Source organism: Struthio camelus, chromosome 11 (assembly GCF_040807025.1).
Source record: "Struthio camelus isolate bStrCam1 chromosome 11, bStrCam1.hap1, whole genome shotgun sequence".
In the NCBI taxonomy this organism is placed as follows: Eukaryota; Metazoa; Chordata; class Aves; order Struthioniformes; family Struthionidae; genus Struthio; species Struthio camelus.
The window spans coordinates 7602604-7616067 of NC_090952.1; the positions used below are offsets into that span (position 1 = coordinate 7602604).

Sequence of the window (13464 nt, forward strand, 5' to 3'; positions counted from 1 at the left end):
GCGGCGGCGCGGCAGGACCCCCCCCCCCTTTCCCCGTGCTGCTGCGGGCGCACGCGAAGGCCGCAGGGTCGGTGGCGGCGCCTGGGGCCTGGTCCGGTGTGGCGGTCCTGGGGCTGGTCCCGGTGTGGCGGTCCTGGGGCTGGTCCCGGTGTGGCGGTCCTGGGGCCTGGCCCGGTGTGGCGGTCCTGGGGCCTGGCCCGGTGTGGCGGTCCCTGGGCCCTGGTCCCGGTGTGGCGGTCCTGGGGCTGGTCCCGGTGTGGCGGTCCTGGGGCTGGTCCGGTGTGGCAGTCCCTGGGGCCTGGTCCGGTGTGGCGGTCCTGGGGCTGGTCCCGGTGTGGCGGTCCTGGGGCCTGGCCCGGTGTGGCGGTCCCTGGGGGCTGGTCCGGTGTGGCGGTCCTGGGGCCTGGCCCCGGTGTGGCGGTCCTGGGCCCTGGCCCGGTGTGGCGGTCCCTGGGCCCTGGTCCGGTGTGGCGGTCCCTGGGGCCTGGCCCCGGTGTGGCGGTCCCTGGGCCCTGGTCCGGTGTGGCGGTCCCTGGGGCCTGGCCCGGTGTGGCGGTCCTGGGGCCTGGCCCCGGTGTGGCGGTCCTGGGGCCTGGCCCCGGTGTGGCGGTCTCTGGGGGCTGGTCCGGTGTGGCGGTCCTGGGGCCTGGCCCCGGTGTGGCGGTCCTGGGGCCTGGCCCCGGTGTGGCGGTCTCTGGGGGCTGGCCCCGGTGTGGCGGTCTCTGGGGGCTGGCCCCGGTGTGGCGGTCCCTGGGCCCTGGCCCCGGTGTGGCGGTCCCTGGGGCCTGGTCCCGGTGTGGCGGTCCCTGGGCCCTGGTCCGGTGTGGCGGTCCCTGGGCCCTGGCCCCGGTGTGGCGGTCTCTGGGGGCTGGCCCCAGTGTGGCGGTCCTGGGCCCTGGCCCCGGTGTGGCGGTCCCTGGGCCCTGGCCCCGGTGTGGCGGCCCCTGGGGCCTGGTCCCGGTGTGGCGGTCCTGGGGCCTGGCCCGGTGTGGCGGTCCCTGGGCCCTGGTCCGGTGTGGCGGTCCTGGGGCCTGGCCCCGGTGTGGCGGTCCTGGGGCCTGGCCCCGGTGTGGCGGTCCCTGGGCCCTGGTCCGGTGTGGCGGTCCCTGGGGCCTGGCCCCGGTGTGGCGGTCCCTGGGGCCTGGTCCGGTGTGGCGGTCCCTGGGGCCTGGCCCGGTGTGGCGGTCCCTGGGGCCTGGCCCGGTGTGGCGGTCCTGGGGCCTGGCCCCGGTGTGGCGGTCTCTGGGGGCTGGTCCGGTGTGGCGGTCCTGGGGCCTGGCCCCGGTGTGGCGGTCTCTGGGGGCTGGCCCCGGTGTGGCGGTCCTGGGCCCTGGCCCCGGTGTGGCGGTCCCTGGGCCCTGGCCCCGGTGTGGCGGTCCCTGGGGCCTGGTCCGGTGTGGCGGTCCCTGGGGGCTGGCCCCGGTGTGGCGGTCCCTGGGCCCTGGCCCCGGTGTGGCGGTCCCTGGGGCCTGGTCCGGTGTGGCGGTCCCTGGGCCCTGGTCCCGGTGTGGCGGTCCTGGGGCCTGGCCCGGTGTGGCGGTCCCTGGGGGCTGGTCCGGTGTGGCGGTCCTGGGGCCTGGCCCCGGTGTGGCGGTCCTGGGCCCTGGCCCCGGTGTGGCGGTCCCTGGGCCCTGGTCCGGTGTGGCGGTCCCTGGGGCCTGGCCCCGGTGTGGCGGTCCCTGGGCCCTGGTCCGGTGTGGCGGTCCCTGGGGCCTGGCCCGGTGTGGCGGTCCCTGGGGCCTGGTCCGGTGTGGCGGTCCTGGGGCCTGGCCCCGGTGTGGCGGTCCTGGGGCCTGGCCCCGGTGTGGCGGTCTCTGGGGGCTGGTCCGGTGTGGCGGTCCTGGGGCCTGGCCCCGGTGTGGCGGTCCTGGGGCCTGGCCCCGGTGTGGCGGTCTCTGGGGGCTGGCCCCGGTGTGGCGGTCTCTGGGGGCTGGCCCCGGTGTGGCGGTCCTGGGCCCTGGCCCCGGTGTGGCGGTCCCTGGGCCCTGGCCCCGGTGTGGCGGTCCCTGGGGCCTGGTCCCGGTGTGGCGGTCCCTGGGCCCTGGTCCGGTGTGGCGGTCCCTGGGCCCTGGCCCCGGTGTGGCGGTCTCTGGGGGCTGGCCCCAGTGTGGCGGTCCTGGGCCCTGGCCCCGGTGTGGCGGTCCCTGGGCCCTGGCCCCGGTGTGGCGGCCCCTGGGGCCTGGTCCCGGTGTGGCGGTCCTGGGGCCTGGCCCGGTGTGGCGGTCCCTGGGCCCTGGTCCGGTGTGGCGGTCCTGGGGCCTGGCCCCGGTGTGGCGGTCCTGGGGCCTGGCCCCGGTGTGGCGGTCCCTGGGCCCTGGTCCGGTGTGGCGGTCCCTGGGGCCTGGCCCCGGTGTGGCGGTCCCTGGGGCCTGGTCCGGTGTGGCGGTCCCTGGGCCCTGGCCCGGTGTGGCGGTCCCTGGGGCCTGGCCCGGTGTGGCGGTCCTGGGGCCTGGCCCCGGTGTGGCGGTCTCTGGGGGCTGGTCCGGTGTGGCGGTCCTGGGGCCTGGCCCCGGTGTGGCGGTCTCTGGGGGCTGGCCCCGGTGTGGCGGTCCTGGGCCCTGGCCCCGGTGTGGCGGTCCCTGGGCCCTGGCCCCGGTGTGGCGGTCCCTGGGGCCTGGTCCGGTGTGGCGGTCCCTGGGGCCTGGCCCCGGTGTGGCGGTCCCTGGGCCCTGGTCCGGTGTGGCGGTCCTGGGGCCTGGCCCCGGTGTGGCGGTCTCTGGGGGCTGGCCCCGGTGTGGCGGTCCTGGGCCCTGGCCCCGGTGTGGCGGTCCCTGGGGCCTGGCCCCGGTGTGGCGGTCCCTGGGGCCTGGTCCCGGTGTGGCGGTCCCTGGGCCCTGGTCCGGTGTGGCGGTCCCTGGGCCCTGGCCCCGGTGTGGCGGTCTCTGGGGGCTGGTCCCGGTGTGGCGGTCCTGGGGCCTGGCCCCGGTGTGGCGGCCCCTGGGGCCTGGTCCCGGTGTGGCGGTCCTGGGGCCTGGCCCCGGTGTGGCGGCCCCTGGGGCCTGGCCCCGGTGTGGCGGTCCTGGGGCCTGGCCCCGGTGTGGCGGTCCTGGGGCCTGGCCCCGGTGTGGCGGTCCTGGGGCCTGGTCCGGTGTGGCGGTCCCTGGGGCCTGGCCCCGGTGTGGCGGTCCCTGGGGCCTGGTCCGGTGTGGCGGTCCCTGGGCCCTGGCCCCGGTGTGGCGGTCTCTGGGGGCTGGTCCCGGTGTGGCGGTCCTGGGGCCTGGCCCCGGTGTGGCGGTCCCTGGGCCCTGGCCCCGGTGTGGCGGCCCCTGGGGCCTGGTCCCGGTGTGGCGGTCCCTGGGGCCTGGTCCGGTGTGGCGGTCCCTGGGGCCTGGTCCGGTGTGGCGGTCCTGGGGCCTGGTCCGGTGTGGCGGTCCCTGGGGCCTGGCCCCGGTGTGGCGGTCCCTGGGCCCTGGCCCGGTGTGGCGGTCCCCACCTCGGCCGCGGACGCCCCGCCGAAGCACCCTGCGAACCCACGGCCCTGCACGGCCCCGACACGCTCCCCCTCCCTTTTCTCTGACTGAGGAATCCTTAGCTTTGTCGCGAAAGCTCTTTTGGCTGCTAACCACGCAATTCCGCCCTTTTTCCCCCCCCTTTATCTCGTTGCTCTCGTGTGATCATCCTGCTCCTCTCGGTCATGACAACACCCCAGCTCTCCGCCGCCCTCAGATTTCAGAAGCGTAATTCATAACGAATATGCACAATAAAGTCAGTTCCGGGGAAACCTGAGGGACCAAACTGGCGTCCCCTCTACAACCTGCTAACATGGCATTTACTGCTACAAAAAACCCCGCAAGTCATCCGCCTCTCCACCCTGTTCCAGTTCCCGAAGGAATCCCCGTCGTCCCCACGCTCAGCAATGCCTTCCGAATTAGCGCTTCGCTTAATTCAATCCACTGTTATTGCCCCTGTGAAGGAAATGAGTTTTCCCGTCAAAAGAGAGACTGATCTAACGGAGCGTCCTTCTGGTAAAACCCTGGTGTAACTCACCCCGCCTTCCCGTCACCTCTTGGTTCTTTAGGTTTTTTCTCCAAACTTGTTCCAAGGCTTTGCCTGTTATTGGTATCAAACTTGCAGGCCTCTTACTGCCTGTATCAAATCTTCTCTTTTGACTATAGGTGCCATGTTTGCTAGTCTCCTGCCAACATCTCTGAGTGTAGACGTCAGTTACAAATCCTGGGACCACGCTCGTGATTTCGTATCTAGTTCTTTCATCATTTTGAAACGGAGATGACTCTGCATCCTCTCATTTTGTCCAAGTATGTGTTTCGCAATGAGGGCACTGAAAGTGGCCTTCACATCCTTCTCTGCCCCTTTTACGGTCTATAGGGGCACAACTCTCTGCTCGCTCTCGTCTCGTTCTGGCTACGAAACTTTATGTTTAGTACAAAAACTGAACGTTTTGCTACTTCTTAAAATTGTCTGTGTGCGGTCTAGGTTAACAAGGCTTTTGAAGAGTCTCTACTATAGCAAAAGTTCTTTGGCGATATCACCGCATAGATCGGCCTGAGCCCCTTGTAAGCCTGCGCGCCAGATCTCACGCATCTAACTTACATGCTGAAATCCATGGTCTATGATCCATATAAAGTCCATAAAGACCATATAAAGAAGGAGAAATGCCTCTTCGCAGGGTATTCAGGGAAGAGGTTCAGGACGCCTCTACTAGACGTTTTGAGTATTCTGAAGTGGAAACTGTGAATGCCTGCTTTCTTCCTCCGTTCCCACACTGCCGTGAGCTGGGGAGCCAACAGTTTTGCCAGCAATATATTTTACAACCCTAAGATTTAAAAATATTGTTTGTGAGCTAACTCACTATCTGAAATGCCTCACAGAATCTTTCATCTCCTAAAAATCTCTAAACAGTTAATCACATGCATGGGAGGTACAGCGCATCCTTTATGTATTTTTCATGCGTGTGTGTACAGAAAGCAGGAAAGCAACCTCTCCAACAGATAGCCCTGGAACACTGTAAAAGTGAGCAGATGTTTTCAGATAATACCTCTGTCAATAAGGTCAGGACTTTCTCTGTTCAGCAGCCAGCTTTGCTGTGTGCTCTAAGATCCGCATGGATTGTTTTCAAAACTCTCTTGTTTCATGGGATTCCAGGGGAGACTTAGTCATATAAACATGAGCGCATCTGAGGTAAGAGACTCCCAAGTACAGCGCTTCAAAACAAAGATAATCGTGCAGCCTTGATATCTTGCAGTTCTTACCGCAGAGTTTTTGTACTCGTGGTTCAAATGGTAGCTCCCCAGTTGAAACGGCCAACTGGAGTTAGATTTAACTGGTGTAAGGTACTTTGCACCTTTTCAGCGATCAACGCTACAAATGTTATTCGAAATAAATACTGAATCTGAAGTTGAGCTTCAGCCAATTTTACAAAGTAGAGAAGATGCGCAGCATAACTGGCCTCTAGAGCAACTACAACAGTTACAAGTAGCCTGACACAGTAAGAAAGTGGTTCAGGAAGGCCTGCTGTTCTCCTATGTAATATCTATATATTGAAGTTTGAGTCTGACCCTGAACAGTTTTTTGATAATGCACGTCACGCACAACTGTTTAAACAAAGAAGCAAACTTCTGCTGAGTTCAGAAAGCTGGGGTTTCATAGTATTCACGGGCATGTGCAAGTGGACTATTTAAAACTGCTGTCAAAGAATGAAGCACTAACTGAAGAAGGAAGACACACACATCGAGTAAGCAGCAGCTTTAGGGTAATTTAAATAAACCTCATGATCTTCAGCTCTTTCTTGAAAAACATAACTTCTTGGGATCCTCAACAGAAGGTGGTGGTGAGTCACCAGGGTCATGCTGCCCGTGGAGATTGCTGAGCGTCAGGAAATGCACCGTTATAAAGAGCTGAGGATCGAAAGGCTGAGACTGAGCCAAGCTAAGATGGTGCTATCATTGCTATCGATCCAAACAATAACTTGGACATATCAGGAAACAAATGTCAATTTTTTACAACACTGGGCACAAACTACAGCATGTGTTTTGAAATGATGTTCTAATCCAGAAAATCAAAGTTTGTGCCAGTTACTTTCACCACTGTTAACTTCAAAATCCTGCTTGAGTTTGTAATATGCAGAGGCCCCGAAGGTACGTGGAGGGAGAGCTATAGAAAAGCCACCACAAACTGTAATGAGCCAAAGCTTGTGAAGATCTAATTTTTCAAACTACTTTTGACCTGGTGCATGTAAAGTAAAGAGGTAACTTTTTTTTATTGTCAGATATATTTATATCGGGGTATATCATACATGGTTTTGCTTATCATTTGCTTTTCATATATTCAGATATACAAGAATCTGTGATAGTCCGAGACCTTAAGAGGGAACCAAAGACACTGCAGGTAGTCAGCTGGGAGGCCTGGGCGCTCACCTCCCCTAGCAGTCTGCAGAGGGGCTCAAAGCTTGCCCATTTTGTCATTTATTCTAGGAAAACACAGCAACCCTCCCTACCTCGATCAGATCCTGGGACTACCACACATCCAGTGCTTGTGGGTGACTGGATAAGTCTTACAGCCCACACTAAATCTAACCAGAGCAGTGGGCTTGGGATCAAAAATGCTGCATCCCAGCTGCTGCAGAATCGTTAGACTAAGCTTTCTCAGGAAAATGGAAAGGAAACGGCAGCTTGCAGAGAAAAAGAGAGAGCTGCTCCAGAGACAGGGCATACCGAGCTTTGCAACTACTAATTAAAATCTTGGCCGTCACCCAGATTTTTGTGCGTAGTTCTTGCAGCCTGACCTGCAGCTCGCACACGTTACAAAGGCAGAGGCAGCACCCTCCTGCAGCCGGAGGTTTTTGGCACCCTTCGTGGTTAGTTGCAGACAGGCCAGAATTCAGCAGTTTGGTCTGAAACTGGCAATGATTTGTATATGCCACAAATGGTATGAGGAGAGAATGTGATCAAAGAGCATGTTTATACCAATGTGAAGAACTATGAACCTACTAAGGTATTTCATCAGTTTGTAAATTATTAAGATTTTTTAACACCAGGAGTTCTTAAGGCATAATCATAAACAAGGTCTAGAATTAAGCAAAACTATATTTGAATTTTGCTTGAACTTAAAACATTTGCACTTCATACATTTGCCAAATTTATTTGCATTTGCTCTATTTCTGTATTACTAAAAATGGATACTGTATCTGAGTTTCTTACAGATGATGATTTAGTTTTTATGAAACCCTAGGTTGAGAGAAATTTTGGCTATACTATGACACCGTGTAATATAATGTTTTATTTGCTTTCTCTGATTTCCGTTGCTGTCGTATCAGAACGTTCAAAGGATTAGTGGGCCAAAGAATCAGGATTCTTCTAAAAAGAACTGCAGGCAACTGATCCATCTCCAGACTTCAAAGAGATCCTTGACTGGTGACTTCTCAGAGAGTCACAATTTAAGTACGCCTTCCCCATCTTTCCAGCTAAGTGGTGGGAAACAGTGAAAGTTTAATGAAAATTGATTGGCACTGCTCTATCGCCAAACTGTCTTTTTGCTTTATTCCGTCAGAGCTCTCTACTACAAGTCATAGGATGCCACATTTACACACTAAAGCTCTCAGCCTTCCCAGAAATCCCAGGAAGACCTATTTTTTTGTTATTTTCAGCAGGACATTGCAGCTCTGTATCGCAACTGCTGCATTTTACACGAGCTTCTTGTGCCTGCATACACTGATCCTATCACACGTTTATTCACAAAAGGTGGATACAATGCTATGGCACTATCTTGCAGTGGATAAGGTAAATTAAGAAAACGGGGCAAGTCCTCATTTGACGGAAGAGCTCTACTGAAGGAAATAGAGCTATATTGGTACACAGCAGTTTAAGATCTCTGTTGACAGCTGTGGGACAAGAGTTAGATTGGGACAATTATCCTGCCGCTAATATTAACAGCAAAGCAGAAAGTAGATTGACCTTTTCCCCTGCACGGGTTGCACAGCTTTCTTTGTCCTGTCCTGTAGGATCTGCCAGGCTTCGACTGCGAGTTGCAGGGTGATTTCAGGGCTTCTGGGTCATCATCTGCTTCCTGCGCTTTCAGGTTGCTCAGTCATCCCAGCCCCCGCTTGAGAGGTTCCTCATAACTTCACGTGGAAATACAGGCAGAGCATACGGAGTACGTAACGGTGTCCATCAATGCAGATTGCAGGTAAAGCCCTTAAAGATATTTAAAAAACTGTTACCTGCTACCAAGTGAAAAAGTGGCCATTTGCAGCAGAATTTGTCTCATGTTACTACAAATGCAGTCATCTTGTTTATAACGATATAAGGAACGGAGAGTGAACAAGTGCCCTGCATTAGACCATTAGAGGGTGCTGGAGTCCACGTAATAATAATCGGCACTGACGTCCATCCAGTTCAATTGCCGATCATAGGACATCGACCTGTACAAGTCACAGTGGTGGTAACTATATAAAGATAAATCATTGGGGATGAAAAATCATGACTCGTTTTGTTGCCTTTGTAGCCTTGCCCAAAAATTGACTGACTTATTTTCCCCAAGACTATTCTCTCCATGCATTCCACAGATGTTGGAAATCTGATCAAATGCACTCATGCTATGCTTTTAGGTAAAATGTCACATGAAATACCATACGTTGACATTTCCTGTTTTCTGAGTTCTTCATTTTGCACCCTGAATAACATATTTTAAATGCACTTTATGCATACTATTCCATTCCTTTAAAGGTAAAACATAACAACAAATTTCATTCTATACCGCTACAACAACCCCATCTTCCCCATCCCCCTTCCTTTCCTGCCACACACAATTGTCAAGTGAACCCTGAACTTTTATCAGTGACATTTACTCTTTGACACAGGACTAACTGCATTAATTGGCAGTAACCTAAGTCTGCTAGGCTAATGGATGGGCCTTTTTTTCTTGCAAAGAAGAAGGGGAATTTCCTCACATACTTCCCTTAGAGAAAAACAAAACAGGCAGGGAGAGAAACACTACTGAACTTTGAAACCAGGTAAACAGACTTATACCCAGTAAATTATTTCCTTTTCTTTTAAAATAACATACTGTGGAGCTTTGAGTGACCTTGATGAAGCTTCTGCAAAACAGTCTTTTTAACATAAAGATAAAATTCAATGGTGTCTCTAAAGAATGAGATATAGACAATTATGTGATTCTTTGGAGGTAAACTAGAAAAATTCATCGGGTATGTAGTCAGCTCAGCGATGCATGGGAGAGAATGACACTTTCGTAAACTCACCAGATTCTGCAAAGTCTACATGGACCTGGCAGACATGATTTCAGAGCTGAACAGCAGTACTGGGTGTAGGCAGGCAGCATATGCCATGTGTAATTTTTTAATTTCCTGGTGGCAGCAATTCTTACAGGTGCAATAGCAGGTTTGTTTATTTTTTGTTCTTCATCAGACCTTTTATTAACATTCTGTTAGATCTTTTGACTGCACCTGGTTTGTTAGTGACTGAGTATAATGGCATCTTTGCCCTGGGCTCTTGAACACTGTGCGTATGGATGGGGAACGGAACAGATAATATGGATGCAAATTTCAAATTACTAGTTTTATCCCTGAGGCAGTTCAAGGAGGACAAACCCCAAGGAAAGAGGGAGAACAGCATGATTGTGCGTTTAGTTCCTACTAAAGGTATAGACTTGAATATGCTGTTCCTGGGGCTTTTAGTACTTTCCTTTACCTAAATATGTAGAGCAGAGGAAAGGTGCATGGAGTTAAATTTGACCCACAAATGTGATGATCCTGTCATATATGCAACACGATTATCTTAGATATCAAACTCAAATACTAGTGAAAAGTAGCATCCTATCTGATGAGAGAAGTTATCAAAATAAACACAAGGCACCACTTCTCAGTGGGAAAAAAAATGGGGTGAAGACAGTTAGAGAAGAAAAAGAATTCGATTAAGAACAGCAAATAATAAAATAACAAGAAAAACATGCTGATTTGGGGTCCTGATGGAAGTTCAGGTATGGAAACATAGTATCTTGGGGTCATGCTTGGGTATAAGAAGGAAAACCAAGAGGAGCTCACAGGGATTTGCTTGAGGCAGAGGTAAGGCAGCAGCTGAGAGCCCTCTTTCACAGACCTCCTCAAGATATGTAGGAGAGCTTCCCCTCTCTGCATCTACGGCAAGAGCCCCGAGGTGCTAACCTGATGCATGCACGAGTCCTCATCCCCTGCAGATCCTGGAGCCTGAGCAGAGACCACTAAACTCATTCCAAGTAGGTCAGTAAAGAGGCATAAGAAGGCAATGGCTTATATTAAGTTCTCAAGACTGTAGTCAAATAAGTGAGCAGGACATGAAAGTTTACCTGCTTTTATTACCAGTGTTTGTATTCCCCCAACAGACAACGCATTTTTAAAATGCCAAGGCACGTTTTTGCAACTCCCTGCTTTAGAGCCTAGTCTCAAACAGAGGCTGGTTCTCTGTTAGTGGTCCTTATCGCATGGCTAGCCCTTGACTGTGACTCTATTCTCAATTAAGAGATTTTTTTCTTTGCCACAGTTCAGTCTGTAGGCATCTTTTTATTTCTTTTTGCTGTTGTCATCATGATTCCTCTTCACTATTGCTTCTCTATATAAAACATAAATCTGTTTCAGCCAGGAGTACCTGTACTCTTCTGATGAAACCTTAGTCCCAGGGCAGATCATCAAGAGCCCTATATTGTCTGTGTATATTCTTCAAGCACAGCCAGTGCCTAAAGAAGAGCCTGTCACTTTACAGGATCAAGAAATCCAACCTCATGGATTTCAGGTCTGATGATCTTTTTGGTGAGTACACATTACCCATCATTGGCACCAAGTACACACTGATTTGGACTAATCACTGCACGGAGCGGTCCTTAATGAACTGAGAGGGAGGCATTTTCCACATTCAGCTCACTGTTCTCTAGCTAGAGCCTACAGAACTGGCTAAAGGCAACTGTTTTTTTCTGTTCTGTAAATTTTTCTATCTTACTGGAGTGTCTTTGATTTCTTTTTCTTTTAAGTGGTTTTCATGGTGATATTCCGCAGAGAGATCTCATGTGACCGCAGCAGCACACTGGTAATCTGCCTCTGAAAGTAAAACACCTACCAAAAGATTTATCAGATTTTGCACTTCCTAAGAGAGCGAGTGCTCTTGAGCGCTAGTCTACTCTCCAAGATAACTGCCTCACATCTGCCACATACTGTTCACATACTTTACAAACACCAGTGCTGTAGGATCCTCTCAAATCCATGCTACCTCCCCCACAAACTGCCAGGAGAGGCTTTGTAAGAAAAATGAGCTTCATTTGCAGTTTTTTTTTTTTTTTAATCAGTACCTTTAATACTGATCTGATGTATTTTCTTACTCTTTTCTCCACTGCTGTATACCCATCTTCTGGAGGATGCTCCAATTGCATTTGCATCTGATGTTTCTCCCAAACCTGTTTCAGTCTGGTAATTAGTTTGAATACAGAATCAATTCAATTGGATTTCTAGAATGAATTCCATAATAGCCATGATAGGAAGTCTGATATTTGTAATCAACTGTGTAACTGTTGCTAGGACACTAGAATTGTTTGGGGGTTTTTTTTTGGAAAAAAAATCTCCTAAAATACTTGCCTTTTTAAAACTACAGATCCAAGATATGCAGAAGTTTAGTTGCTGCTAGGAGAAATTTTTTGGTGCGGTCCTATGTAAGTCATGTATTAGCTCTTGCCTCAGACAATACATGAAAAACAGCCACAAGCATCTACTAATGTATCTATCAGATAATTCATCAAACAAAATGTGATACAGCTACTGAATATTCATTGCCATGATCCATGTTTTTCCTGTTAGTCCATCTATGAGCTGAATAAACATAGAAAGCAACCAAGCATTGCAGACACACAGAAGACAATAAACTAACGACAATGATACTATTAAGTAGTAATAAGATAGTAAGCTATTAAGTAGCTTAGATGTAGCTTGTATATCTGACAGTAACAGATCATCCCCTGTAACAGTATGCTATAAAAATGTGTAACACTGAATTCTTTAGGCTTCCGTGATGAAACTTGTACCACCCTAATTAGAAACTGGAAAGGAACAAATTTCAGTTTTTACCCTTAGGATCTTTTTCTCAATTTCCTGCCTGTAGCTCCACAGCAAATACTGAATAGTTCTACGCCCTCTCTAGAGCTCAACTTCAATTACTTTTAGAAGTTTTTTCATCCTTAATTGTTGTTTATCCATGTTATAATTATTTAATACTTTAATTTCTTTTCAAAAGTCAATCATGAGCTTTTTCCTACTGTTTTTCTTTTCAGGACGTTCAACCACCTCAGCAGTGACAGATATAGTCCAGCGTAATTGTGATATGTGTGGGGAGTCATTATCTAGTGTTAATAACCTAGAGATATGTCTTCCCACCTGTCCTCACCAGGCTCCTTCAATTACTTCCATTGCTCTTTGCCTCTTTTTCTACATAGTCTTCTAATGCAATGAAAATTATTCACTTTATTATGCTTTAAAGATAATGTCCGCTTTCTTCATTTTTATTTTGCTTTCAATTCCTGTGTACGTTTCATTCACCTTCATTATCTAATGGAGAGTTGGAGGTAGAGAAGCTAGAGCTATTACTGATGAGATGTAATTAAAGCAATCAGAAGCACAGAGAACGTTATCCACATGGATTTATTCCTAAACGTAGCGTCTACCTCCAAAATGTGGTGAAAGTCTGGGTGCACTAAGTTGATTTCCAAAATCACGCTGAGTCCTGCTGCAGCTTTGTAAAAAGCAATGATGTCACTGATCAATGTTCTCTTCGTACAGTCACAGATCTCCAGATAAATACATTTCATGTAAGACTAGGGCACCCTATAAAATTCCTACGAGTGTCACCTTTAGTCTTCTGTGTACAGAAGGCTACTGTAGTGACCGCAGCTGGTTCAGCCTGCCTTTGATGGTCCATGTCCATTTTCTCTTGCTTCCTACAAGCTTCAGCTGGTCTAGGTTCTGACTGCTAGCAATGTAATGGATATTGTGAATTATAGCTGATGACCCTGAGAAAAATGCAATTTATTGTCAGTCCTCCATTACAGTCTGTGGGAAAAACAAAATAATTTTCTTGAAATGCTGTGTGAAAAACAAGTTTTGGCCCAAAATTTTCAGAACATAAAATAATCACTAGATTCACTCTTCTCTTGTAATGCCGATGAGCCCCAAGAGTACTCATAAATATTGGCAGACTAAAGTAGGCAGGATTTTGCCAGTTTTTTTCCTGCTAAATTGTAGTTAGTGTTTTTAACATAGTGATACATGACAACGCCCTTAATGCTATTCCTTGGAACTTCTTCCTGAAATTCTGTTTCGACTCCCTTAGATCGTAGGACATGTAGATCAGCTAACAATATCACTGCCAAAAATTGTCAATGAATTTGCTGATAGACCCCCAAGAAGGGGGTCTGTGCTTCCAGCAACTGCATCTCAGTTATAGCAGGAGGAATAAAATGGATTTTTGTACTTCCAAG

The 13464-nt window shown here is 51.2% G+C and overlaps 2 long non-coding RNA genes across 7 annotated transcripts in view; one reads left to right on the forward strand and one right to left on the reverse strand.

The window, feature by feature from the left end:
* The first annotated feature begins 3382 nt into the window (after window positions 1–3382).
* Window positions 3383–12612, forward strand: LOC104150922 (uncharacterized). Of its 6 annotated transcripts, none has more exons than XR_011143579.1 (6): window positions 3383–3965; window positions 4116–6205; window positions 7274–7397; window positions 7958–8142; window positions 10586–10756; window positions 12262–12612. It is a non-coding gene; the product is annotated as an uncharacterized lncRNA (long non-coding RNA). The 6 variants fall into 6 exon arrangements; XR_011143580.1 differs by having other exon boundaries at window positions 8035–8142; XR_011143577.1 differs by having other exon boundaries at window positions 7274–8142.
* The window catches only part of LOC138068821 (uncharacterized), a 148902-nt gene continuing 143525 nt past the window's right edge, over window positions 8088–13464 (reverse strand). Inside the window, exon 4 of the long non-coding RNA XR_011143582.1 lies at window positions 8088–8150. This is a non-coding gene — a long non-coding RNA (uncharacterized lncRNA). The remainder of the gene's footprint in view (window positions 8151–13464) is intronic.